Source organism: Periplaneta americana, chromosome 14 (assembly GCF_040183065.1).
Source record: "Periplaneta americana isolate PAMFEO1 chromosome 14, P.americana_PAMFEO1_priV1, whole genome shotgun sequence".
Lineage (NCBI taxonomy): Eukaryota > Metazoa > Arthropoda > Insecta > Blattodea > Blattidae > Periplaneta > Periplaneta americana.
In genome coordinates this window covers 134,876,583-134,902,944 of record NC_091130.1, presented here as the reverse complement: position 1 = coordinate 134,902,944, position 26,362 = coordinate 134,876,583, and the positions used below count along the sequence as shown (strand labels likewise).

At 35.0% G+C, this 26,362-nt stretch overlaps 1 pseudogene; it reads right to left on the bottom strand.

Annotated features, from left to right (window-relative positions):
* Positions 1–11,258: 11,258 nt before the first annotated feature.
* LOC138713024 (solute carrier family 35 member F6-like) overlaps positions 11,259–26,362 on the bottom strand; it is a 39,895-nt pseudogene continuing 24,791 nt past the window's right edge.

Here is a 26,362-nt window from a genome sequence, read left to right as displayed (position 1 = left end):
TAATTTTAGCAAAGATGTTACAAGAGTTACTTTCGTTAACGTCGTACAAAAATGGGAGTATAAGGACATAGTACATCAGTTATTCATAGATTTCATAAAGGCATATGACTTTGTTAAGAGGGAAGTTTTATATAATATTCTTATAGAAGTTGATATTCCAAAGAAACTAGTTCGAGTGATTAAAATGTGTCTCAGCGAAACGTACAGCAGAGTCCGTATAGGCCAATTTCTGTCAGATGCTTTTCCAATTCACTGCGAGCTAAAGCAAGGAGATGCACTATGACTTTTACTTTTTAACTTTGTTCTAGAATATACCATTAGGAAAGTCCAGGATAACAGAGAGGGTTTGGAATTGAACGGGTTACATCAGCTTCTTGTCCATGCGGATGACATGAATATGTTAGGAGAAAATCCACTAACTCTTAGGGAAAACAAGGAATTTTACTTGAAGCAAGTAAAGCGATAGGTTTGGAAATAAATCCCGAAAAGACAAAGTCTCATGACGAGAATATTGTACGAAATGAAAATATAAAAATTGGAAATTTATCCTTCGAAGAGGTGAAATAATTCAAATATCTTGGAGCAACAGTAACAAATATAAATGGCATTCGGGCGGAAACTAAACCCAGAATAAACATGGGAAATGCCTATTATTATTCGATTGAGAAGCTATTGTCATCTAGTATGCTGTCAAAAAATCTGAAAGTTAGAATTTAAAAAGCAATTATACTACGGGTTGTTCTGTATGGTTGTGAAACTTCAATTCTCACTTTGGGAGAGGAACAAAATTTAAGGGTGTTTGAGAATAAGGTACTTAGGAAAATATTTGGGGCTAAGAGGGATGAAGTTACAGGAGACTGGAGAAAGTTACACAACGCAGAACTGCATGCCTTGTATTAGGAATATTACATCCAGACGTTTGAAATGGTCAGGGCATGTAGCACGTATGGGCGAATCCAGAAATGCATATAGAGTGTTAGTTGGGAGGCCAGAGGGGAAAGACCTTTGAGGAGGCCGAGACGTAGATGGGAGGATAATATTAAAATTAATTTGAGGGAGATGGGATATGATGATAGAGACTAGATTAATCTTGCACAGGATAGGGACCGATGGAGGGCTTATGTGAGGGCGGCAATGAACCTCCGGGTTCCCTAAAAGCCATAAGTAAGATAGAAGAATTATTCAGTGGTTTCATCTTAAAAAGGGGGAGGGGAATTGTTGAAGTTTTAAAAACTCAGTAAGCTATTGGGTGGGGCATTCAGACTTCTGCCACGAAAGCATTAGGGTCTAAATAAAATAAATACCAATTAGAGGAAGAGGAAACTCTTGTCCGACCGCAATCTCATGAATTATTTTTAGATTCAAGTAGTCCTGAACTGTCTGTAACATAGCGGTACGATAAAAAAAGGTAACTTCAATTTTCCATCAGGCCTAGCGCGAGATGGCGAAAACAAAAATATTTCATCAATTTTCTAGAAACGATCTCAACAATGATTTATGTACTTGTTTATTTATTTATAGATGCTGTGGGAACAAATGTTATGGAATTATTTCCCAGGTCACACAGTTCATCCATCATCATCAATACGAGATCGAACACGGTGTGGAACGAAAAGATAATTATTAACAAGGTCCCGGTAAGCATCGATCAACTTAAAGCGCTAAAATAATAATTGGCGTTCGCCTGGAGCAGCAATTCAAGATGCACGCCTAATGATCAATCATAATCATAACTTGAAATATTTCGTGTTATGTGCTACATATTCCAACACAACTGGCTACAAGGTCGTTTGTTTTCATTATTAAGTGCAAAGCGATGTGATGCTGGAAAATACAGGAACATCAATTTATTTTTACTAATATTTTTAATATTAACCTGGCTATACCTTTCTATTAACGATTGAAACAGAAAACACCGTTTGCTACCTCTTCCACAACTGGAGTTCGATGATACTGGCGTAAAATACAAACAAATCACTTTACTAGGTAACTTATAGGAGGGAAGAAAAGTAGTTCATCCATTTACGTAAACTAGGAAATATCACGCTTTTGAGTTTGATCATTTTCATTAGGTTTTTGTTTAATCAAAATACAGTACAGTATTATCACTTAGTGTTTTTACAGACGAATTGAGCTATCCATTCGGACGTATTAATTATGCAGTGTATATTGTACTGTTACAGCACATTAGCGTACAATATAGAGAATGAAGTTAAATTTAAAAATAATCATAATATGAATATTTAAACACATTTTTGAAAATGGTGGCCGTTCATTTCGATACAAGCTTCAGTTCTTTTGTGCATATTATCGCACTATAGACTATTGTACCTAATTCCAATTACCAGTTTCGTCCTTCGTACGAGTAACTTATGTTGAAATAATTCTATACCTGCTCTATAAAAGAGTACCTTACGTACTATAAATTCAATCTTCACTTATCCGAAAAAATAAAATTACTCAGAAATGCTATCTACTGTCCGTTCAAGTGGTTTTGTCGCAGGGCCATAGAAAGGGGGGGGATCACGTGACAGTTAATTACTTAACGAGGCCCTTTTATTTAAGTTATTTCAAACAGTTGTGTAATATTACGTAGACGTCCAATTCCTAACAGAAATTAATGTTTTCAGAAAAGAGCTAAGACAGCCCAGCTACTAGACTTAACAGAGGGGGCGGGGGAAACAGGGATGCGACGTAGGCAAACGGACGACAGTACCTGTACGAAAATATGATTCAATATTGAAAGCTCTTTCGTCACTGGAAAAAGCGAACATATTTCTGGACCCTACTATACTCACTAACTCAGTACTGCTTACGCGCCCTCGGCTCTGTGTCGTGAACGGTTGGAAGTTTACTAGTACAAGGGGTGGGAGTGAAGTACATTCCAAAACTCAGGTACAATAAAAATTGAAGTAAAAATAAAATGATGTCCCTGTACATTTAAAGATTTTGAGGAAATAGGTACACACACGCAGTTACTGTGATGACGGTCAAGTTATTTTTTTGACTTATCATCTGTACACAACCTTTTGCCCTAAATTCATAGGCGAAGAGTCGTAAATATTTACTATCTATGAATTAAAATATGCGTAACGTCGAATACCCCAACCGAATATATTTATATATAGGGGAGAGTCGGGTAGTATCGGACATCGGGTAATATCGGACAGTGCGTTTCTTTCATCTACCACCATATGGTAGTACCTGAATAACATGGTTACGTTTCTCTATGCGACATCACAGAAACGTAACCATGTCAATCAGGTACTATTATCGTGTGGTAGATGAAAGAAACTCACTGTCCGATATTACCCGATGTCCGATACTACCCGATTCTCCCCTATATATGAGTGAACCGTAAGTTAATGCCATATGTTGCAAAAACGTATAATCAAAATTTGTTTGAAAAGGCGACTGGATTATCCAACAAATTTGATCCATTCCGAATTGAATGTTTTTAGAATTGACCAAATTTATAAATACTCTTTAATGAAATTCTATCATAAAAATAGAATGAATTTTATAGCTCAGCCACATGATCATAATACAAGACGAAATGAAATTCTTAAATTAGTTGAACCTACGTGTTTCACATCTGCTGCTTTATTACACAGTACAAATAAAGACCTCCGTCAAAGAAGGTTGTATATCATATGAAAAAGTATATGATATACAATCTTCTTTGAGGGAGATCTTCAAATTATGGTCCACGTCTAGATAATTCGATAATAAAATTTCATCCAGAATTGACTACTTTAAGCAATGAAATTTTCAGATCCAGAATTAAAAAATTTATATGACAGACTTCCCTGTAGTTATATTATAGTATGTACCATGTATTGTAAAACAAGTTTATTTCTATCCTAAGTATATTTTTTCTATCTTATCTTGGTTACTATATCAACATGACCTGTACTAATTATACTACTAATAATAATTTAATATTAATCCACCAATCTCAACATCGTCTCTTTTTTCACTCAGTTATTACTAGTATTATTATTTACTAATTTCATTATCATCTTTATGTGACCTTTTTTCTTAAGTATTTTGTCTACAAAGTATGTATATCTATGTAACGGAACTGTCCCCGAACACGAGCTTTGCCCTTTCGGGGTATTTTAATGTAACGTTTTTATGTATATAGTATTATTAAATAAATAAAATAAAATAAATATAATTTCAGAGGGTTATTCTTTGAGATATTTCAATCTAAACAGCTTAATACAATTTTACTTGTTTTTGCTTCCTTAAAAAACAAAAAATTGTTTTAGGCTATATGAAAAATTTCATAGCGTGTACTGGGAAAGTCATTGATTTAATTTCTAATATGCTCAGTCAGTTTAAGAGAGCAGTGTATTATGATAATAAATGCTTCAAAAAATTTTCGTTTTGTCCTCTAAATGTGCAGAAATTTTAACAGAACAAATGTAACTTTTAGTTCAGAAAAGGAATTTTACAATGCTGCATTTTATGCAAATCTGGTTTTCAGGTAGAAGCTCCCTGTGAAGCAGGCTTGAATAATTTCAAGGGAAAAATTGCTCCGAGGCCAGGTATCGATCCCGGAACTCTTCGCTTAGCGCACGAATGCAATTAAATTTTCGGACATTTACGATTACAAGGTTATTTTAAGCACAACTAAAATAAATTTTATTTCTTCTGGTCTTGGAGCCACCGACGTAGCTCAGTCGGCCAAGGCGCTTCCCTCTCGATCAGGAGTTGCTCTCGGGCGACGGTTCGATTCCCGCTTGGGCTGATTACCTGGTTGGGGTTTTTCCGAGTTTTTCCTCAACCGTAAGGCGAATGTCAGATAATCTATGCGAATCCTCGGCCTCATCTCGCTATCACCAATCGTATCGACGCTAAATAGGCCTATAACTTAGTAGTTGATACAGCGTCACTAAATAACCAAGTAAAAAATATTTTTTTCCAATGCAGGCTACTCGGGGGAAAGTAACTGGTCAACCTACCTCATTATCTCCTGGCTTAGTTGCCTCATGAGTGATGCCTTATTGGTGTCACTTGTGCGGTTCAAACCTGTCTTCGAACAGTTGACTAAACACAACAGCAGGGTACTCTGCATAAGAGCTAATTAAATAAGCTTAATGATTTAATGAACACCACATCAAGATAAAGATTATAGCCTGGGACCTGGGGGATTCATATTAGTCATGCCATCATATACGGGTTTCTATAGTTACAAATGTTTGAAGCGCCTTTCTAAAGATATACAGGGTTATTCAAAAGTAAGTTACATTTTGAAATGGATATAACATTTTAAAAAATCAACGTAGGGTAAAGGTTGGTAAATTGTGATACTAATAATATTATGATAGTTCTTTTTGAGAATTTTTTACAATTTTACTGGGCGAGAGGAAGATCTGTTCTTTGCGTCAACGTATTAAGGAGTTAGGTACAGCTTACAGCAGTAAAATTTTTGGAAACATTCAACATTTTTTTTTCCTCCATTACTGTATCTTGTACAATAATGAAAATTGGTATGTGTAAAACACTGTCCTTTTGCTATATGAAAAAAAAAATTTACGATTAAAAAAATTATATATATATATATATTTTTTTTTTTAAATCATAATGGTGGCAGTTCACTGTGCAGTGATGAAGTGTTTCCCTCAGAACTCATAAACTTGTTAACTTTTTCATGTTCTCTCTCTTTCATTTTATTGCTGAAACTCATGTTTACAATATCATGCTCTTTCACTACATTCCTTAATAAATAATATTTTTTATTTTGTGTAATAAAAAATACTGATATTTGACCATTTTTAATTATTTTATTTTTTATCAGACATTATATCAAAGGTAGAGAAGTGAGCTTGCATCATATTGTAGATATGACATGCATAAATACACACAAAAAATTTCATCACAGAATGTTGGGTAGTTTTTTAGTTATGATGTGGAAAACGCTTCATCATTGCACAGTGAACTGAATTTTGAAAAAAAAAAAAATGTAAATAATCCTTTTGAATCGTAAAAATATTTTTTATATAGTAGATTGTACAAGGTACAGTAATGAAGGAAAAAAATGTTGAATATTTCTAACATTTTACTGCTGTAAGCTGTACCTAACCCCTTGTTCGTGGACAAATTTCTGCACAAAACCTAATCATAATATTATTAGTTTCACAATATTACCAACCTTTACCTTATACACAAAATGGTAACACATTTGTATGTATCGAACAATGGGAATTGTTCATTTATCACACTCATTTGTTTTGGTTGACATGGTAACAGGTTTTGTTTATAATGTGTCAAAAGTAAATTTACTACTTATTGAATTTTTAAATCACTATCATTGACTGTGTTTTAAAATGGTTTTGACTTTACCTCCCCATATTTATACACAGTTAAGTGATTATTAAGTAACATCGTTTGGTGATCGCATAAGCAGACATTTTCCTAACACCTGGCCAGCGCGATTCCCTGCTATCAATCAGCAGATTTTTTGTTGTGAGGTTATTTAAAAGACCGAGTTTTTTTAACTAAGCCTACGACTACCGACGAACTAAAATATGTAATTTCACAACAAATTGAAGATATTCCACCATATATCTGTGGTGTTTGGGTAAAGGGTGATAAGTCATAAAAATGAGTTCGGAGATAAATGAAAATTAAACTTGGAACTCTTATTACAAATAATTTTCTATACAAATAAAACACATCAACTGCTTGTATTCTTTGATTTTTGCACACTCACTTGTATAATTTAACTTATGTGTTCATCTGGGGAACAAAATTCCACCTGGACAAAAAATGACTTATACCCCTTTACCCGAACACCACAGATATATGAGTAAATCCTATTCACAACATAGAAGAAAGAGTGTTGCTTGTTGAACAAAATGGGGGATGTATTCAACATTTAAACTCAATCCAATAAATTCCGTATCTTTATGAGTGTGTGTTCTTGTTTTGTTTATATGTTAATACTTAAAAAAATTATTACGACGTCAAAATGTAACTTACTTTTGAACAACCTGATAATATATGCCTAACCCTAACCTTCTAACGAGTGTCAAAGGCGTAAATTAAGTCGCTATACCTGTTCGTAATTTCTTTTTAATTTCATATGATTTATTCAAGTAGCCTATTCTTTTCTCAAAATAATGTTGTGAGTTTATTTCAAATACATAGAGTATGTCCATAAAGTCTGGAATCATAGGGCATAATACACATACATACATATTAACATTAAGGAATGTGTTCCACATGTCTGCCACCACTTTCAACACACGTTCTCATACGTTTTACACAATTTCTTTGAATTATCTTCAATATACTTGGGTTAAGAGCAGCACATGCAGCAATAATTCTTTGACGGAGATGTTCCACATCCCGAATTTTTTCTGCATACACCTCAGCTTTCACAATCCCCCAAATGGCAAAATCCATATGGCTTAGGTCTGGTGACCTTAGTGCCCATTCCACAGGACCCCTTCTTCCAATCCAGTGTCCGGAAAACATTTCATCCAGCCAGTGCCGAACGAAACCTGAATAATGAGGTGGGGCCCCATCTTGCATAAACCACGCTGGATAGCCGATACCAACATTCTGAGATAATGTTCTCTAGTGACAGTTGTGTCAAAGAAGAATGGACCAACAATCTTATCATCTCATAAACCACACCATGCCATCACTTTTAGAGAGCCTTGCACGTCCCTCTGTGATCACCCCTCTCGTCCACAACGAAGAATGATCTCCACTCGGTGCTCTTTCGACAGTGATATTATGAACCCATGAACAACAGAAAAAAAGTCATTCTCCTATGATTCAAGACTTTATGGACACCCTGTAAAGGTTCAAGTTCTGAGAGGCGCTCCAATTCGACAACGATGATACGGTCAAGTCAAACTCACGATACGTCTGACCTCAAGCCTCATACGCATTTACAAAAGAGGCTGTTACGTCACTGGACGTCAATTTCACTTTATCGCACTGCTACGTAATTGCCGAATTTTCCAAGAAGTTTCGTTTCCGAACGAGATAAGCCACCTCGCACATACATTATTCCCTTGTTAGCTAATTACATATAACTGTTGTAGTTGTGAAGTATCCGTAATTACTCTCTGGAACGTAACATGTAAGTTGAAAACAAAGGTCGCATGCGTCAGGTGAGAAATGGAACGAAGTCTCTTTCTGGCGCAGGTAAATAAACTAGAAAATGTGGAGGGAGGGGGAAGTAAAGTGAAAGAGGGTGAGAGGCGGGTATGGAGTGAGAGAAAGAGACATAAGTGGGCAACGAAACGGGGAAGTCAATGAGAGGAAAGAAAATTTAAAAATAGATAATGAAAGAGAATATACAGAAGAATAAAAATTAACGAAGAAGGGACAGAAGAAAGAACGAAATAAACAAGTAAAAGTTGTTTGTGCGAGATCGTGCGTATTTGCTTGGTTTCCGCACAAAACCAATCCGCGGAAAGTCTAAAATTCCACATTCAGTATTCCCAACCTAACACACATAACAATTTCCCTCTTCTTACCGCTTAAGTGACATATTGATTTTACTGCTTTAGGCATTTAACATATTCTTTTTAGAGACGTTCAATATAGTAATAATTATAAATTGGAAACTTACCACTGCAATTTCACCTGAATTGCACTGTTTTTAAATATTTGCAAAAATTAAGTAAACTCTAAAACTCCATTAAATTTGCTGCATTCGTGATGCAAGTAACATTAAGGAAGCCGTGAAAAAATCAACAAGATTCCAGACTCATCATAGACTGGGGGGGGGGGGAAAGACAGACGTATATCACGGCCTGCTGGAGTATAGTAAACACAGAAAACATTTTAAAGCAACAATGTTGAAGATAGATATTTTTGTTTTGCAAATTTGCCGTCATTGAACAGAAACCAAGATGGAGATTTCATTGCAACTAATTAGAAATTCCTCTTTCAGGTATGTAATAAACGATCTTCGCACAAAATAATGCACGATACACGAGCGGTATGTTTTCTTTCAATTCTCGGAAATTAAAACAGCTCAACTACGTTTCGCTTTTTCAAACTTTTCCTCGAACATGAAAACTTCAACATACCGCTCTTGTAACGCATATTACTATTCTTTTTAAAAGTAGTTTGCAATGGCACCTTCAATGACCCATGTTCTCATTTGAAATTTCGAAGTTGACCGCAGGTACCCCTACTTCTGGTTTGTTACGGGAAATGGTACTACCACCAATCGATTCTTTATATAGGTTTTGGTTATCAAAATTATTTTATGAACAAGCAGTATCATATAGTTTTCGAGAAAAAATGCTGATACGGGTGATCTGAAACGTCCGGTATATATGTCATCGGTGATTGGCAAAGCAAAAGGCTGCAGGCATGTCAATTGATGCCCACAGGAGCAAGCGCGCGCTTTAGAGCCCAGGCGAGCCTGAGCGCTTTACAGCGGAAAGGAAAGAGACAGACGAAAGAGGTGGTATATGCCGCTTGGTCGAGCTATATTCAGGGATGGCCAGCACTGATTCAATAGATAAAGGGAAGAGAACGTATTAAAACTGTATCCATGTTAATTTTTAGATTTGCCTGAGAAGTATAAGTGCATTATAAGAATGTAAGTTTTAATTTTAATGCTCATTTTTTACACATTTGATTTTTTATTCAAAATAAATATTTTCTCAACTTTTCGCAAAGAAAAGTGAAATTTTCAGGTATAGGCCTATATATTTAGTAGCCTTACAGAATGTTTTCGTAAATCTAATATACCGTATATGTATTACTGAAGATAGTGTATTGAAAATTTTGAAAATATTCGCATGGAAATTGTTTGTAAGGAAATGAATTCACAAAGCAACTACTGTTACATCATAAGCAAAAGATACATGCCCATGTGTTGTAAAAATGTTAGCTCTATAGCTTCAACAGATTTTGAGAAAATAATTTAATATCCTGATGATAGGAAGTTGCTAACAAATATCACCTTAAAAGCATAATGCGATAAGAGTTTTGTTATGTAATATTAACTATAATTATATGTATATTTACCGCCTTTGCTTATCATACAAAATGAATGAGTTAATTAGTCATATTTTCCTCATTAACGTATGATAAGCAAAGGCGGTAAATATACATATAATTATAGTCAAATTGTGACAGCTTATCGGTATATCTTCAATATGTAATATTAGTTACACTTAAAACAGATACAGTTCCTAGGTAACTTTGCTTTGTACTGTAATATTGTTTTGATTAGTTTATTGATTACTTTTGTAAGATGAAAGAATGAGATGAAAGAGTAATGGAACGGAGAAAAATTCTCTCCGGCGCCGGGATTTGAACCCGAGTTTTCAGCTTTACGTGCTGATGCCTTATCCACTAAGCCACACCGGATACCACCCCGGCGTCGGACAGAATCGTCTCAGATTAAGCTCCAACTCTTGGGTTCCCTCTAGTGGCCGCCCTCTGCACTACGTCACAGATGTCTATGAACGTAGGACCGAAGTCCACACATGTGCTGAGGTGCACTCGTTATGAGTGACTAGTTGGCCGGGATCCGACGGAATAAGCGCCGTCTTAAATCACGAAGTGATTTACGCATATCATACATATTATTTTACTGTATCGAAGTACATATGATATTTCCATGCAGATATTCTGCGTCATCATAAGATTAAAGAGTAATGGAACGGAGAAATAATATATACTTTTGTAAGGCTAAAGACACCATCAATATAAATTCCAACTTATCATGTCATACTCAGTCTCTTTCTTTGGAATATCACTTTCTTTATGAATGATGTGTTTCATCCACTTAATACAGTATAATATTACTACTATGGAATTTAAGTGAATATTCCTTCTTAACTCTCTATTATGTTATTAAGATTTAAAACACAAGTGCAATATTAAGAAATCAGTGTTAGTACTTTTGTTTTACATTACAGACAATATAGATAATATTAAACAGAAAGAAGCCATATAAAAATAACGACATAAAATTTCACGCTCCGTTTGAAGTTTGTGCACCACTGTTTTCTTAATCCAACAGGTTGCTTATTCATATACACAACCCTTCCTCTTCCCATACATAGCGCTTGCTGCCCGCGCACGACGTCAAGGTCAGAAAAATGCGCTTGCTTTGACATAGACAGAATGCATAGACAGAGAGAGAGCAAACTATTCTGCTTCATTCACCCGTCCCTGGTGTAGGAGACATAATAATATACAGTACAGGTATATGATTATTTATTTCTAAATATTATGTCACAGATCGGATCTCATGTACTTTTCTATGAGCTAGATCTTCCTTCTTGAGACTTATTAATAGAGGATGATGATTCTTTAAGAGCCGAGTTTACAGTAGCTTGTCTTCTTTCTTCAGAATCAGAATTTTCGTTTGCTTTCCAACAAAAAATATGCCTTCCAAACAAATTATTGTATAACGCCATTCCAATAAGTAAGATGATAAACCCAGGCACCTGCAGCATACATGTAAACATACAATTCAGAAACAGAAGATAATGTTAATGGAAGCATCCTGCTTATACGTTCCTTCCTAGAGATATAGTGATGAAAAGGAAAACGGACATTACCAGCATTGAAATTGGATTTATTTGGAGTTCTGGAACTCACAAGGGAACGTTCAACACTTGAAGGTTACGTAGGACCTTCAAATTTTGCACACTGATACGTCTTATTAGTGTACGATGTTGTGCCAAAAAATTACGAAAATAATATACAATAAAATTATAAAGAGATTTCGTTGTAAATTCGGTGTTGGACATGAAAGCAATATATATATATATATATTGATCTTTGCAGACAATCATCTATATAGCACAAAGCGTCCTACCCCGTGGATATACAGGGACATCATTTTATTTTTACTTCAATTTTTAATGTATCTGAATTTTTTAATGCACTTCACTCCCACCCCTTCTACTAATAAAGTTCAACCGTCCTCCACACAGAACCAAGGCTCCATATAGTCATAGTAAACAGTACGTTCAAAAAATATGTTCGCGTTTTCCAGTGACGAAAGAGCTTTCAATATTGAATCATATTTTCGCACAGGTACTATCGTCCGTTTGCCTACGTCGCATCCCGGTTTCATCCATTCGCTTCTAATCGCCTCTCTGTAAAGGCTGGGCTGTTTTAGCTCTTTTCTGAGAACATTAATTTCTGTTAGGAATTGGACGCCTACGTAATATTATACAACTGTTTAAAATAACTTAAATAAAAGTGTCTCGTTAAGTAATTGTCACGTGATTATTCACCTTTCTACGACCCTGCGACATAACCACTTGGACGGACAGTAGATAGCATGTCTGAGTAATTTTATCTTTTCGGATCGGGCAGAAGTGAAGATTGAATTTACAGTACGTAAGGTACTCTTTTATAGAGTAGGTACAGAATTATTTCAACATGAGTTACTGGTACGAAGGACGAAACTGGTAATTGGAAGTAGGTGCAATAGTCTATAGTGCGATAAATTAGAAATGAAGCCTGTATCGAAATGAACGGCGATCATTTTCAGAAATGTGTTTAAATATCCATATTTCGTTAATTTTCAATTTAACTTCATTCTCTACATTGTACGCTAATGTGCTGTAGACAGTATAATATACACTGCATAATGAATACGTCCAAATGGACAGCTCAGTTCGTGAGTAAAAACACCCATTGTTAATACTGTACTGTATTTTGATTAAACAAAAACCTAATGAAAATGATCAAACTCAAAAGCGCAATATTTCCTAGTTTACGTAAATGGATGAACTACTTTTCTTCCCTCCTATACCTAGTAAAGTGATTTTTTTGTATATTACGCCAGTATCATCGAACTCTGGTCGTGGAAGGGAGTAGCAAACGGTGTTTACGCTTCTCAACCGCTGATCCAAAGGTATAGCCAGGTTAATGTTAGAAATGTTAGTAAAAATAAAATGATGTCCCTGTATTACGACTTTAATTATATTATAACTAGGGGGCGGATTTTAGCATATTTGCATATTTTATTCCTTAGTTGCAAATTATATGCTACCATTGCATAAATGATTTCAAGTTATTTGTAAACAAACGTCAATATTTTATGCATATATGTATATTTGAGGGGTTAATGCATATTTAAGCTTTTTAGCGCATATAAACGCATATTTTGTTATTCTTTATTTATCTGCTGCTTAAGCAAAGATTAAGGATACGAAAAATCGCAAAAATCAACATAGAAAAAACACAGACATTGAATCACATTACAGTAGTTGTGTTTTATTTACCGTCAAATGGGCAAACTTGGAACAATGTTTTAACTTGGGACATTATCATAGCATATTTTCGTTTTGTCACAGTAACAGCAAACTGTAATAGAACCAATGTGCTGCACAACAAATTAACAAGTGAAGATTATGCTGCCAATGTGACGAAACGAAAATACCCTATGATAATCTTCCAAAGATTCAAAAACGGGCTCTTAAGTGTTGTCGGAAAAATTCACCATTAAAATGGGACACACTCACGGACAGGAGAACGCGAATTCGATTATGCGCACTGTTCAAAACATACAGAGGTGAGCCTGCCTGGAAAGAAATAAAAAATAGGTTGCAGCCGCCAAATTACTCTTCAAGGAACGACCACTCATATAAATTGAGGGAAAGAAGGCAGAGGACGGACACTGGAAAGTTTTCTTTTCTCAATCGTACTATCAGGGACTGGAATGCTTTACCTGCAGACTTACTAAAGGCTTTACCAACAACCAAAAATGTATTTAAAAATAGGCTTAAGGACCTTACTAATAGACGGTAATTATACACAGTACTTAAAGGGTGTAAATGATATGTTGTTATTGAAGTGTTGTATCAGTGAAGAATTATGTTGTGTCAGTGAAGTGTGTTGTATCAGTGAAGAAGTATGTCGTGTCAGTGAAGTGTGCTGTGTAAGTGAAACGTGTTCCTGTCAGTGAAGCTGTATAGGTTATAGTGGCAGTGCAAAGTATTTGAACAGTGAAATGTTTTTGAAGTGTTAGTGAAATCAGGATAGAATCAGTGAAATGTGTCGTAGTTCCAGTGCAGTGAGTGAGTTGACAGCGAAATGAGTGTAATGTTGAAAGGTACTTGTGCAGATATGAACATATACTCGTGGGTTTTAGTTCGATCTTAGTTTTAAGATACAAATTAGAATATTTCAAATGTTATTTTAAGTGATCGTTTCATTTAATTTAGTATATTCCTTGTTGTTGTTGTTATTATTATTATTATTATTATTATTATTATTATTATTATTATTAGTATTAATTATTAGTATTATCATTAATTGTATTTTTAATTAATAAGTTTATTATTGTCATTATTGAGTGTAATTAGTTACCACTGCCACCGGGTATATACCCATTGCAGTGTGAATAAATACATACACACAAGTTAAAACACTGTTCCAAGTTTGCTCATTTGACGGTATTTCAATCTGACAACCAATGACGTAGCGTTAATGTAAGCTAAAAAGCTCAGCTTCCCCAGTTAATAATAATTTCATAATAAACCTGCAGTTTATGAACAAAATTATTTATTGATTTTAATAGAATTTATATTTACGCGTTAAATATTGTGATGCGGCAGCTCAGGATTATTTGTGATGCAGCAGTAAACAAGAAGCCTGCACACACCAGCTTCCAAGCAGACTGGTTTCTTTCACTCATTCTTCTGTGTAACCCATCCCGCAGATTTTCCATCCCTTTCTAACTAAACTACCCTGGTCGCAAGGCTCTCAAGAAGCTAGCTTTTATATTGAAAACAATTTAGTTTCCGAGTTATCCCTTTCGTGAGATGTGTTCAGTTGAAGTGTTAGTGTGCATTGTGGCTGATATAATAAATAATGAGTGAAATAACAGTTCCTGACACCGATTTACTTGAATTTTTTAGGACAGTTCTATTATCAAGACTGCCTTACGAAAAAAAGTGTGATTTAGAAAACAAATGACCGACTCCCTTACTGTCGCCAGTGGCGTAGCGTCAATGTAAGCTAAAATGCTCAGCTTCCCCAGTTAATAACTCCATATTAAACTGCAGTTTATGAACAAAATTATTTATTAATTTTAATACAATTTATATGTACGCCTTAAATATTGTGATGCGACAGCTCAGAATGATTTGTGATGAAGCAGTAAACATGAAGCCTGCACACACCAGCTTCCAATCTACTCCACAGACTGGTTTCTTTCACACACTCTTCTGTTTAACTCACCCCGCAGATTTTCCATCCCTTTCTAACTAAAGTACACTGGTCGCAAGGCTCTCAAGAAGCTAGCTTCAGCATTGGAAAGAATTAGCTTCCGAGTTATCCCTTTCGTGAGTTGTGTTCAATTGAAGTGTTAGTGTGCACTGTAGCTGATATAATAAATAATGACTGAAATAACAGTTCCTGACATCAATTTATGTAGTCTAAAATAATCTACTAATAAAGATTTTAACGTTGATTTTTTTACTTGGTTATTTAACGACGCTGTATCAATTACGAGCTTATTTAGCGTCGATGGGATTGGTGATAGCAAGATGGTATTTGGCGAGATGAGGCCGAGGATTCGCCATAGATTACCTGACATTTGCCTTACGTTTGGGAAAAACTTCGGAAGAAACCCAACCAGATAATCAGACCAAGCGGGAATCGAACCCGCACCCGAACGCAGCTGCGGATCGGCAGGAAAGCACCTTAGCCGACAGAGCTACGCCGGTGGCTTTTAAAGTTGATTGATGTAATTTTACTAACACTCTAACTATTGACCGTTAATAGTGTGGTTTTTCTAAATATGACAGGGAGTGAGCTAATGTTAAATTATACGTACTGTATGTGTCTATTTCTTAGAGATATGTGTAAACCATGAAATCATATTTTACTACCATTTGAGGTGATGCCTCATTGGTGTTGCTTATGAGGTTCCAGCCATTCTTCGGACTGCTGACTTGACATCGACTACTATTTATTTTAAGACTGTATTTTTGCAATACGTTTCCTCGTACATGAAAGACAACTTGAGTTAGTAGTAGTATTAGTAGTATTTATTTATTTAACCTGGTAGAGATAAGGCCGTCAGGCCTTCTCTGCCCCTCTACCAGGAGATTCCAACTACAATATCAACAATAAAATTGTAATTAGTATTAAATTTACAATTACAATTACAAATAATATTACAGTTAGTATTAAATTTACAATTACAATAAAATCAAAGTACGAAAAGATTACCTGAATAATTAAAGCTAGATAATTTATCATAGAGAAACAAAGAATATTTTATATTTACTGAATTACAAATTAAATCTAGAAGAACAAAATTGTATAGTGATGAAATTACTGAATACTGAAATATTTTGTGATAGATTAAAGAAACTATTTACAAGTAATCAATTACTGACCAAGCGCCTAGTAAGTTTTCGTTTGAATTCAATTTTATTTCGACAGTCCCTGATGCTAGCAGGTAGCGAATTCCAGAGTCTTGGCAGGGCTATTGTGAAAGAAGATGAGTATGAGGAGGTGCGATGGGATGGTATTGTTAGTATTGTTTCATGACGAGAGCGTGTGTTCAGATTATGGTGGGAAGAAAGGTAAGTGAAGCGAGACGATAGGTACGAAGGAATAGAAGAGTTCAAGATTTCGAAGAGAAAGAGAAGTGAATGTAAATTTCTTTTCTTATCTAGTTTAAGCCAACCTATTGCTTCCAGGGATGGGGTAATATGATCATATTTACGAACATTGCTTACAAAACGTACACACAAATTATAAGCACGTTGAAGTTTCATTTTGTTGTCGCTGGAGAGGTCAGTCAGTAAAATGTCCGCATAGTCGAAATAGGGAAATGCAAGTGTCTGCACAAGTGACTTTTTTAAGCAAGAGGGAAGATGAACATTTATCCTTTTTAGCACATGGATAATAGAATATACTTTTCTGCAGGTTTCTGTGATTTGCATGTCCCAGTTGAGATTATTATCCATGTGAATGCCAAGATTTTTTACTGAAGAACTGAAAGGGATATGCACTGTACTTACTTTAACAGGGGAAATGTCGAGGTGTTTTACAGCGTCGGTTTGCCGTTTGTGTCCTAATATAATTGCTTGTGTCTTTCCAGGATTGATTTTAAGACGGAGTTTCTTTGTCCATGTCACAATCGAGTCAATGTCTTCGTTCAATTTATCTATAGCGTCATTTACTCGGTCTAAGCGGGAAGAGATGTAGCATTGAAGGTCCCCTGCTCAAAATGTCATGCTACGCCACTGACTGTCACTGAAGGACACAACCAAAACACAGACGCATACTTACGTAATGACCGTTAATATTGTGATTCCTCTAAGTATGACAGGGAGTGAGCTAATGTTATACTATACGTGTCTATTTGTTAAGAGATATGTGTAAACCGTGGAATCATATGTTACTACTGTACGTACTATTTGAAGTCATGCCTTATTGATGTTACTTACGAGGTTCTAACCAATCTTCGGACTGCTGACTTGACATTGACTATTATTTATTTTAACCCGTAAGTGGTGAGATATTTTTCTAGTCACGTAACTGGTGAGTTGGGGATTGCACTTACCCCAGCTTAGAAACTTGTATCGTAGCACTCAGATAATCAAACTGAATTTTTAATTTATATAATCAAGTACTTTTATTTGCTTTAACTAGGTTTTCTTCAAAATTAGGGACGCAGGCAGCATAATAAGCTATGAAAAAATTATATACAGGGATATCATTTTATTTTTACCAACATTTTTAATATTAACCTGGCTATACCTTTGGATCAACGGCGTTGTCTACCCCCTTCCACGACTGGAGTTCGATGATACTGGCGTAAAATACAAACAAATCACTTTACTAGGTAACTTATAGGAGGGAAGAAAAGTAGTTCATCCATTTACGTAAACTAGGAAATATCACGCTTTTGAGTTTGATCATTTTCATTAGGTTTTTGTTTAATCAAAATACAATGACTGTTTTTACTCACGAACTGAGCTATCCATTCAGACGTATTCATTATGCAGTGTATATTATACTGTCTACAGCACATTAGCGTACAATGTAGAGAATGAAGTTAAATTGAAAAATAATCGTAATATGGATATTTAAACACATTTTTGAAAATGGTGGCCGTTCATTTCGATACAGGCTTCAGTTCTAATGTGCATTTTATCGCACTATAGACTATTGTACCTAATCCCAATTACCAGTTTCGTCCTTCGTAACTAGTAACTCATGTTGAAATTATTCTGTACTTACTCTATAAAAGAGTACCTTACGTACTGTAAATTAAATCTTCACTTCTGCCATATCCGAAAAGATAAAATTACTCAGACATACTATCTACTGTCCGTCCAAGTGGTTATGTCGTAGGGTCGTAGAAAGGGAGGAAATCACGTGACAGTTAATTACTTAACGAGGCCCTTTTATTTAAGTTATTTTAAATAGTTGTATAATATTACGTGGACGTCCAATTTCTAACAGAAATTAGTGTTCTCACAAAAGAGCTAAGACAGCCCAACCACTAGCTGGCGAATAAAAGCTGGTGGGGGAAACCGGGATACGACGTAGGCAAATGGACGACAGTACCTGTGCGAAAATGATTCAATATTGAAAGCTCTTTCGTCAATGGAAAACGTGAACATATTTTTGGAACGTACTGTTTACTGTGACCGTAAGGCTACTATGACTGTATATGCGGCCTTGGTTCTATGTGCAGGACGGTTGAACTTTATTAGTAGAAGGGGTGGGAGTGAAGTACATTAAAAAACTCAAGTACAATAAAAATTGAAGTAAAAATAAAATGATGTCCCTGTATATATCCGCACATCCTTCTGGCGCAGGCTTCTTTTCTTACAATGGCTGGGGTACTCACAGTCACCACCTGATCAATTATGGGTTAAGACTATATTTTTGTAATACGTTTTCTCATATGTACATGAAAGACAACTTGAGTTAGCTTCCCCTGTTCAAAATTTCATGCTACGCCACTGCTGACAACATGCAAATTCCTCTCATTTGTGTTGTCTAATAAGATTCATAATTTTGGGGTGGGGGGGGGGGAGATTATAAAGCGCAAAACTTAAAATCATCAACATATTACTTCTGCCATTCTCTCTCTCAACCTTTATCTGTTTTCTCTAAGTGTTGTGTTACGAAAATACAGTAAGAATTCGGTGGGAATATATTTACCTGCAACCAGAAGAAAGCTTGCCATCTTAGCGCAAGTGTAGTCAGATAAATAACTAATGTTCGTGCAGAGTCAAGAATCATTCTGGTTGTAGCTGATAGCTCTTTGGTAATAGTAATGCCTGCAAAGTTGAAAAACGCTATGCTTATAATAGCACCTGAAACAAATCAACAATGACTACGTAAAAACCATTAAACAAAAAAGACTAATTTTAGAATACAGTGAACACTGCTTATTATGATCACTCTGGAATACAGATAATCTGATAACATTAACCGATTGATAATAGTATCCGAAGAATTCAAATTGAAAGTTACTGTATTTACTACATAGCCTGTAATTACACTACAATCATAAATATAACTAATTTATGCAGTAAACTAAGTTATAACACAGTATTACGGATAGTCAATTCTTTCAATCACTTAAAATAATCATTAATTGTTGTTTGCTTTTTTTTTTTATTTTCCCGCAGGAGTTTATTAATGAATCTTTCATACTCATGCTTTTGAAAGCCCTCTGACCTGTACTGAATATCACGTCCCAAAACATGTAATGCTTGCTGCATTTCTACATTCGTTGGCGGTTGAGAACTTCTCAATGCAAAGAAAGCAGAAACTAAATTACCCTTAAGTACTAAATACGATAACCTATCACTGATAAATTCGACCTTTTTTTACTGCTGATTTTATTCTTTTATGAATAAAGAATCCTGTAACAAATTTACCAAATCTTTAGTGATAAAAGTGTTAAACTTGTGTAATCAAGATGTATATTTTTATATATTTGTATGTCTGTTGTGTAGATTTAATAATTTTCACAAATTGACGGGAGGTTTCGACATGAGCTCACTATCAGTTTCCTTATTAGATTATCACGTACTTGATATCCTGTTAAATTGAACCACCTCAGCTGTCATTATTAATGATCTTTTACTGCTTAAGAATAGTATAGCAAATAATGCTCTAGTAATGACTTTGTATAATGCAATAAATTGTAGTTATATGTTTTGTTTAAATTTCTATATAAAGCAAACTACTCTGATTTGGTAATTTGAATTATATTTCATTATTTATTTTTCATTTTCTGATTTTAAAGAATTTAAATGCACCGATTTTTCTTCTTTAGGTCGGTATGTTATATGATATGTATTATATTATAGTTCACAGACAAAGTACATACATGTAATCATTTAAACCCTTACATTAAACACTTTATAATTTTACACATAGATATACTATTATTTAAATACAATTGCTACAATTTAAATACTTAATATACAAAAAAGTTTTGTTTTATCTTGCGTTTAGCTTTGTTCATAAAAGCAGCTATTCTATCAATAGTCTCTAAACACACACCTTCATCTCAAACAGCAGAAATAACTAAAATGCTCTCTCAATTAATATCACTCAATAAAAGAATTGTATTCCAATGGATACCATCCCATTGTGGAATCCTGGGAAACGAGAATGCGGATGCTTTAGCAAAAAAGGGCAGCACTGCTACTTACAGACCTGTTACTAAATCTACCTATTACTCTGTGAAAATATTTATTACATCTACCTATTTAGACTTCAACAAACAAAATTTGATAACACAAACTCAAGGGAAAAAATGGAACTCTCTGCATCATAATCCACAGTTAATTCCTAATTTACCACGAAAATCGTCTGTAGTTACATTTAGATTGGCAACAGGCCATGACTGTTTGGCCAAACACCTGCATAGAATTGGAATATATCAGTCCCCTAACACCCATTGTGCAACTCAAATCAAGAAATGGATTCGGAACACCTCAATCTGTGCTTCAGTGGCTGACCATGACAATATCTTTGAAAAATATTGGTGTGCAAGAGGTCAAATGACTTTATTGTCAAACGCCTGGCATTATAAAACAACAACAATAACAACAGCAACAACAACAACAACATCTAATACTTGCCGCATTTCTGGATTCGTTGGCGGTTGAGAACTTCTCATGCAAAGGCAGAAACTAAATTACTGCACTAACATTAGAGATGAAACATCTTTCGTCGTCTAAAAGAGAAAGTGTGGGAGGAGTACTACCTATGCTGACTGGTCTTCCATCTTTGAAGGATAATTGTGATAACATTAACCGAATCTATAATCACAGTAAACGAAATTATTTTAATGTTTTCTTATTAGTCTGTATGGGAATTCGTAGAAATTATAACATAAACCGATTGATACCATTATTCGTTATTAAAATAAGCGGTGTTCACAGTATATTAAATCAGTGGTTCTCAAAGTGGGGTCCGCGGACCCCCAAAGGGTCCCCAAACCTCATTCTGAATTCCGCAATTATTCTAAATAGGGGAATGTTTTCTTCCTTCAGAAGGATTTCTATTTAATTTTTTGTGTGTCAATAATGTCGGAAGCGCATATATTCGTCCTATTGTTGTCAACAGTCTTCGTGTGTTATTAAGATTAATAAATAGTATAAGTACAATCTAGTATATATAGTCACGAAGCTCAATACATAGTAAATATGCATCCATAGATAGTTGCTAACCACAAGGATCGTTACTATCGTCTCATTACAGACAATACGAAATAGTACCTGCACAGTCCATTGTTCCTAGTACACTCATCAACTCAAGCTTCGTGACTGTATATACCGTACTAGACTGTGGTGTAGGACTTTAAGTTTGAACATAATAACCTATTTAATTTTTTATGTGTCAATAATGTCGGAAGCGCATATATTCGTCCTATTGTTGTCAACAGTCTTTGTGTGTTATTAAGATTAATAAATAGTGTAAGCACAGTCTAGTATATACAGTCATGAAGCTCAATACGTAGTAAATATGCATCCATAGATAGTTGCTAACCACTAGGATCGCTACTATCGCCTCATTACAGACAATACGAAATAGTACCTGCACAGTCTATTGTTCCTAGTACACTCATCAACTCAAGTTTCGTGACTGTATATACTAGACTGTGGTGTAAGACTCTAAGTTTGAACATAATAACCTCAAACATTTCTTAAGTTTTGTCTATAATGGATAGTTGTCATAATCACCATCATAATACGAATAAAGATGAACGCAGAGATTATTTTCCGATTCCTAATTCTAACAATTTATATGTGAATTCAAATTCCCTTTATTGGCATGGTGACTCACAATCTCACTGGAAAGGATGAAGATCAGCTTGTCGAGATATCGCATGACTCTGCTTGGAAAAAACATTTAGAGTGAATGTCAGCTTTTTTAATTTTTGGCTGAAAGTTCATAAGAAACATAACTCTCAGAGAGAGCCTTGATTCATTTCAAGCCATTTCCCACGACTTATTTGTACAGGGACATCATTTTATTTTTACTTCAATTTTTATTGTACCTGAGTTTTTGAATATACTTCACTCCCACCCCTTCTATTAATGAAGTTCAACCGTCCTTCAGATCCAAAACCGCATATAGGGGCCTACAGTCATAATAGCCTTACGGTCATAGTAAACAGTACGTTCCAAAAATATGTTCGCGTTTTCCAGTGACGAAAGAGCTTTCAATATTGAATCATTTTCGCACAAGTACTGTCCATTTGCCTACGTCGCATCCCGGTTTCCCCCACCTGCTTCTATTCGCGTCTCTGTAAAGGGTAGTGGCTGGGCTGTCTTAGCTCTTTTCTGAGAACATTAATTTCTGTTAGGAATTGGACGTCTACGTAATATTATATTCATACAACTGTTTAGAATAACTTAAATAAAAGGGCCTCGTTAAGTAATTAACTGTCACGTGATTTCCTCCCTTTCTACGACCCTGCGACATAACCACTGATCGGGCAGAAGTGAAGATTGCATTTACAGTACGTAAGGTACTCTTTTATACAGTAGGTACAGAATTAATTCAGCATGAGTTACTGATAGTTAGGTACAATAGTCTATAGTGCGATAATAAGCACAGTAGAACTGAAGCCTGTATCGAAATGAACGGCCACCATTTTCAAAAATGTGTTTAAATATCCATAATATGATTATTTTTCAATTTAACTTCGTTTTATATATTGTACGCTAATCTGCTGTAGACAGTGTAGTATACACTTCATAATGAATACGTCCGCATGGACAGTTCAGTTCGTGGGTAAGAACACTCATTGTTAATACTGTACTGTATTTTGAGTAAACAAAAACCTGATGAAAATTATTAAACTCAAAAGCGTGATATTTCCTAGTTTACGTAAATGGATGAACTACTTTTCTTCCCTCCTATACCTAGTAAAGTGATTTGTTTGTATATTACGCCAGTATCATCGAATTCAAGTCGTGGAAGGGAGTAGCAAACGGTGTTTCCGATTCTCAACCATTGATACGAAGGTATAGCCAGGTTAATATTACAAATGTTAGTAAAAATAAAATGATGTCCCTGTATAAGCACTAAGTATGTCATGTCCATTTGCTTTCACACATTCCTGGAAACTTTCATACACACATAAAAGTTCTTCTTCCGTAATTATTCTGTCTGTCTTCCTATTTTGTCTTCAAATTCGTCTATAATGTGGAAGTTATTTCTGTAGATCCTATTTTTTAAGTACCCCACGCACACGGTAACAGTGGCGACTCGTGATATTTTTTCATTGATTCTAGATATTTTTGTATGCAGGATATGAGATTAACGACTGATGACCAAGACAGAAATTAATAATAATAATAATAATAATAATAATAATAATAATAATATAATATTAGTAGTAATAATAGTATTAATAATAATAACAATAACAATAACAATAATAATAATAATAATAATAATAGTAATAATAATAGACCATGCAAAATCAATTCAAGTAGGCCTATGTTAGTCTTTGACTCACCATTCTGGACCTGGCAATTTATTTGTAGTGAAGTTCGATTCTCCGTCCCTTTTTAGTTGCGAAGATGGCTCCTAAGCCATTGTACTGTCCGATATTTACCGATGCTCCGTCGTACGTTTGCGCAATTAATTTCTTGCTACAGTTAAATTCTTATAAATGATCAAATACAACTTCAGATATTCTTTCGGCTGTCCTGTCATCTGAAAGTCCTGTTTATTCTTGTATTTATTATAGCTTATTTAATTTTTTTCGTGTAATTTTGTTTTTTATTCATTTTATTTTTTATATTATATCATTTTAAATTAGTTATTATTTTGTTTATTCTATTCTTTTAAAATTACCAATGAACTGCATTTAAGAAGGCTACAAGGGTACTTGAAAATTCTTATTGTAGTCTCTGAGAGGGTCTCCATCATCCAGAAAGAAGGGTCGTAGTTTTAGGATACGCGGTCATATCCTCAAACGCTGTTAAACTCAAGCCATAGCCCGCCCTCCGCACTCTCCTCTGTTCCCTAACTTCACTGCTAGAAAAAACCGTTTGCTGTAAGATATTTGGATGGTTCCTCGGAAATTATTTCTGAGCTGTGCAGTTGTAACAAGTCGCGACAGAAAGAGGAAGCTTAAAGGAAATTATTACGTTGGGACGCATTGAAAATCAAAATCTGTAATTAAAATGTTTTCTATCCTCAGAGGCACGAAATTAAACTGTAGTATCATCCTTATATCCTTCATGAAGGAATCGCCACTGCACGGTAAGGTCTGGGAAATGTGTGGGCTATAGCCCTCTAAAAATTATCCTATCATCAAAAACCAACATTACTAATTTGGAATTACGAAGATAGCAATTATGACATAATTCCGATCTACCTACATTCAGTGATGCTCTCTGTCTTTTATAAGTTTTCTAGATACAAATTACATTAGCCCAGTATTTATGTAGTCTATTCCAGGAAGCAATAAATTCTAATTTGGAATTACGAAGATAACAATCATTACATAATTCCGATGTACCTACATTCAGTGATGCTCTATGTCTTTAATAATATTTCTAGATAAAAATTACATTAATTCAGTATTTATGTGGTCTATTCTAGGAAGCAATAAATTATAATTTGGAATTACGAAAATAACAATCATTACATAATTCTGATCTACCTACATTCAGTGACGCTATCTGTCTTTGATAAGATTTCTAGATAAAAATTACATTAGCCCAGTATTTATGTGGTCTGTGCTATGACAGAATTTTGTTGAAAATATACATTTTGTTTCTCATTACCAGTATCTGAAAATCATTAAAAAATAGTGAAAGTATTTGTGCATGGTACAGAGGCCTCAAACTAGGAAGCTGCCTGGAGAGGGGAAGTAGTAGAGCTAACGGAGGGGGCCCACCTAGGCTCCGATACCCAGGTATAGTCATATTATCTGAAAAGTTGACCTCTTGACAATGTATTCAAGATGTTCCCTCCCTATGCAGCCTTCTCAACTGTTGTTAGAACTGAGCTGTACCGTTCTAGTCCACAGTGCACAGCAGTAGGCGGGCAGTGGTAGGGGAGAAGTGCTCTATGCGCCTGCGCGAACGAGACAGCTTGCTAGTTTGAGGCATCTGTACTTCCGTGAATTTACTGTATCTTCAAAAAATGGGCTCTACGCAGGCCATACATGCATGGCTCGTGCGCGTGTTCCTGGTCGGGAGCTGAATGGGATGGTTCGTAAAATATGATTGTATTTATAAATGAAAGAACATCTCACGCAAAATAATCTCTATAAATACCTATAAAAGAGACAATTATCCAGAAATTGTTTCCCATCTGTGTAAATGCACCTCCCAGATCCTCCAAAGTGTCTCGAGAATTGTGACTAAAAGGTTCTGGCACTTTGATAAAATTGGCTGGTATAAGGAATAAGCCCAAAAGAATGAATCCAAACACACCTGAAAATAAACAAGCGTAGGTTGTTTCTATTAAATACCTAGTTACAGAATTTTAATAAATATATTTTTATTTACTGTATAACAATATTTTCAAACAAATTTAGAACAGCAACAAGAATGGTGAATCATTTTTAAAATCTGACTTAAATTTAATATTATTGACTATAATTTCGTTTATATGACGTCATTCCATTTTCGACCAATGAAGTGTAATGAAATTTTGAATTCCAACCAATCACAGTCAGACATCGCGATAATTTTTGCACCTAGATTTATCGCTATCAATTTATCGCATGGTCGTTCTTTTGTTTAGTCGTTGTCGCCAACTGTTTCCCCGTAAATTGATGATCATGAATACATTAAGATGCAAATACACGGTTAAACTTTTCTTTCAACTTTAAAGCAATGAATGCAAGATTGATATTTAATATTAATTAATATAT